This window comes from Euprymna scolopes, chromosome 21 (genome assembly GCF_053919585.1).
Source record: "Euprymna scolopes isolate OS-2025 chromosome 21, ASM5391958v1, whole genome shotgun sequence".
Lineage (NCBI taxonomy): Eukaryota > Metazoa > Mollusca > Cephalopoda > Sepiida > Sepiolidae > Euprymna > Euprymna scolopes.
In genome coordinates this window covers 9,926,006-9,930,257 of record NC_136502.1, presented here as the reverse complement: position 1 = coordinate 9,930,257, position 4,252 = coordinate 9,926,006, and the positions used below count along the sequence as shown (strand labels likewise).

General features: G+C 34.9%; 1 protein-coding gene across 2 annotated transcripts in view; it reads left to right on the top strand.

Moving 5' to 3' along the window:
• Window positions 1-2,545: 2,545 nt before the first annotated feature.
• Window positions 2,546-4,252, top strand: part of LOC145241986 (protocadherin gamma-C3-like) — a 317,626-nt gene continuing 315,919 nt past the window's right edge. Inside the window, exon 1 of one of the 2 annotated variants that reach the window (XM_080104859.1) lies at window positions 2,546-2,788. The gene's annotated coding sequence lies outside the window, so the exon portion shown is untranslated. The remainder of the gene's footprint in view (window positions 2,789-4,252) is intronic. The other variant, XM_080104861.1, reaches the window with a different exon arrangement.

Genomic DNA, 4,252 nt, shown 5'->3' with positions numbered 1-4,252 from the left:
TAGTTTATGGATTTGTTTTGCAGGTGGACATTCTACAAAAACTCTATAAACAATAGTTTCTATTTAACTAAAAGTTGGGATCATGACAGGTACTACCACAGAGTGGACCTGGAAGTAATAGTGAACAATGACTCCACACTGCTTAAAGCTCCCAAATTTGGACACCAACCCTAAATGTCATTTCGTGTCATACCCACAATGACTGGTGGTAGAGAAAAAAGTAAGTCAAAAAGACTAATGGATTTGGAGGTGGGGTAGTGGAAACTACCTTGTCCAAGAATGTTAGAAACCGTTTTCTGTCATATTTGAGAATATATCTATATAATTATAATATTCTGTGGACATTGATTGCTTGCCTAAATCTTGTTTTTAACGATCGGTGATTCTATCTTTTCAAAAAGATATGACAGGTTCAAAAAATCGTTAATTAAATACCTGCACAGCAGCAGCCATATAGCGTTATGGTGAGAGGCTTTGACTGTCATTTGAGCGGTCGGATTTCGGTCCTGGCTTGAGGAAATTACCTAACTGCACTGAAGGGCTGTGATACAGCGAAACAGTACTGTATGTGGATGAGTGTGTGTGTATATATATATATATATATATATATATATATATATATATATATATATATATATATATATATATGTGGATGAGTGTATATATATATATGTATATATATATATATATATGATGAGGCCCTGCAAACTCTATCTCACAGAAGAGATGTTGCGAGTTTGTCTCTGATGTATCGCTATTTTCATGGAAAGTCTTCGACTGAGCTTCAGTCTATGGTCCCCCTTCGCCAAACTTTTACAAGAAACACTCGTCTAGCTAAAAACACTATCAATAATTCCCCCCCCCCACTCTTTATTTGTGCCTAAACCTAAACGTAGATTCCATGAACAAAGTTTCTTTCTTAGAACTGCACTCCTGTGGAATTGTCTTCCGTTTTCATGTGTTCTAGCTGACTACAATATGGTTGTCTTCAAGTCTAACGTAAACAAGTTCTTGATGAGCCGTTCCATATAAGTTAAGCAATTTACCGAATTTTCATTACTAATGATTACTATGTTGTCCAATTTCTACTGTACACTCTTTAACCCTTATCCTTGAGTGACCTCTTGGCCTTGATAATGTAGTGATGCCTGTGTAATATATATATATATATATATATATATATATATATATATATATATATATATATATATATATATATATATATGTGCGTATGGTCGCGGCTCAAAAGCTAAGGAATGAGGGTGAAGAGTTGTATGTTAGGGTTTCGATTCTAGCTGATGCCACCCAAGTCTATTTTTTAGTTTTGATTTCACAACAAAATATATTAGGTTCAATATAATAATCAATAGAGAATTATCTCTATAATAATAAATACGTAATCTGCATGAATTATACTATCATATTTAAGCCTATCTTACGACCGAGCAATGCCGGGCGGCCTGCTAGTATACACACACACACACACACACACACACACACACACACACACACACACATGTTGTAAAGCCGTTTTCTGTCATGTGTGAGGCTATATATATATATATATATATATATATATATATATATATATATATATATATATAAATTATACATACATATTGTGAATGTTTGTGTTGCTTCGTGTTTATCAATGAATAAGAAAGATTTACTTCTTAAACAGATGAAACAGAATCAAGCAGGTTGTAGCTGGCTTTTCAACATTCCATGTGAAACAGAGCAGCCAATCAGGGAACGCGGTGGAAACCATCAGACTCTCTTTACACGCCGTGCATACATAACAGCTAAAAGCAGGCTACATAGTAGGACTTCACCAGGCCGATCTTCCTTTCTGTCTTTCTCTCGCTATCTCTCGTGTGCCCTCTCTTACTCTCTTTCACTCACTCGGTTCATGTTTCTCTCTCTCTCTCTCTCTTTCTCTCTCTCTCGCTTGCTTGCTCAGTCATATTTATTAAGAGTGCGTCCGTCACTCTCTTTTTTACTCAGCGATATAGAAATAAAGAAACGTACATAATTATTGTGCCTTTTCATGTCTATATGTGTTAACGCTCGTGCGTTTATTTGTTCTTTATTTAATTATATACGTAGAAGGAAGAATAAAAATAAGTCAACTTTCACTTTCACTTTCGAAACCATTCTTATTTATTACAAGCCGATCGTTCTTTCTTTCCTTTCTTCTCTCGTTCGAGCTCTATTGTTTCTTTCTCTCTTTTAGTCGGCATTTTTTTTGTCTTTTTTTCTTTGTTTGCTTGTGTTTTTATCGTATCCTTAATTTATGTTCATCTTATCTTATCATTATCTTTTCATCATCATATATATATATATATATATATATATATATATATATATATATATATATATATATATATATATATATATAGTTCTTCCTTGGACGCTCCATTTCTTATAGAAAAGATTACCTTTCGTTCGTGACTATTTCCTCCTCCTCCTTCTCCTCCACCTTATCTTCAACTACTTCTTCCTCCTACTCCCTACACTTTCACACAGCTTTTCTCTTTTCCTATCTGGCTCTTTCTCTTTCTTTTTCCAACTACCTACTTCACCCTCACCCTCATCCTCGCTCCTTATACTTCGACTTCATCCTCTCTTGGAGTTATTCGTGCATCCATACAATAACAGCAGTAGTTGCACGCTGAGCTTGTAGCGGCAAGAGAAACCAAAGGGTTTTTGTAGCAGAAAACTCCACCGTACAAACGCAAGGATGTCATTTCTATCGGCAAGCGAATTTCCAAGGATTTTAAAAAGATAGGTGAGTCGTTTTATTCTTTTATAAAACAAACAAAATAGTCCCCCCATTCGGCTGCTTTTTTTTGTGTGTCTTTTCATGTCTTTTTCTTTCCCGTTGGCCCGCTCTCTTTCTCCCCCTCTCTCTATATACATATACATACCCTGAATTCTTCTTGATCCCCCACCCCTTAACACAAACACTCCGATCCCCACCCTGCGCATCCCGTCTCGATACACTTCCCATAACCGGAATATTCTGCTAATAATCGGAAAGAAAAACATTAAAATAAAAAAAAATGATTTTTTCTAATTGTTTTGTCTATTGTCACTGTATGTGCCAGCTGACATTCTTTGCATTCAACATGACGGCAAGAGCCCAACCCACCCATCCAACCGATGACCAATTAAAAAGAGAAAGAGAGAGGATAACATTAAAAAAAAAGATGTAAAATATATATATATATATAATAAAAAAGAAAAAGGATATATAAAAGTAATAAAAAATATGATTTTTAAAAAAATCTAGTATTAATATTAATAAATTATGATTCGTGACCGATGAGGAGAACGACCGCGATAAGGATGAGGAAAGAAACAAAAGATGAAAAGGTGACAAAATTTGTTGCTCAAGGGGTTCCAAATCAGTAAAAATACCATTTTTATAAGAAAGCCAGGAAGTGTGACTAATGACAGGGTCAGGAGAACTGCTCAGGTGGTAGTCATAATAGCAGTCCTAGCCATAGCAGTAGTAGTGATGACAATAAAATATATAAAGGATCAATCACACACACACACACACACACACACACACACACACACACACACACACACACACACACACACACACACACAAATTGATGACACTTTCCCCTATAGATCCCTCATTTGGTAGTGAGCCTCTTCTTACTTTGCTATAGTACACAATGGTGTTAAATCAAAGGCTCTAATGTTCACCAATAGGGTTCAATATAACACAACATATATTTCCATTATACTTGTTGCCTATTATAAAGAAAGGAATGTATTATGTGTCTACATAAAAAAGAGAGGGAAGGATATATATATATATATTTATATATATCAATTTATTATGTGCATTGTTTCTTGGCTACCTCTCATTGCCCAAAATGTTTCAGCATTTTTCGATTCAGTTTTCCTTAATTTTATCAAGGAATCATCCACCAATCTATCGACAGAGCCCCCCCCCCCCACTCGCTGTTCTTATTTATCTACATTTCCCTCTGTTTATATCTATCAGTACATCGACCTCTTAAATTATGTATATTGCTTCTTGAAGTCATCCCCCTCCTACCCCCACTCACCATCAACATATTTTGATTTTTTTTTTTTACTTACTTTCAATTAGACATTTTCTATTTACCCATGTACATATATATCTAGTTATTTCTCCTGCTGTCCCAATTTTTCTATCTATGCTCCCATAATTAGCAGACTTTTTTTTTTTTTTTTTTTGCATAGACATAAC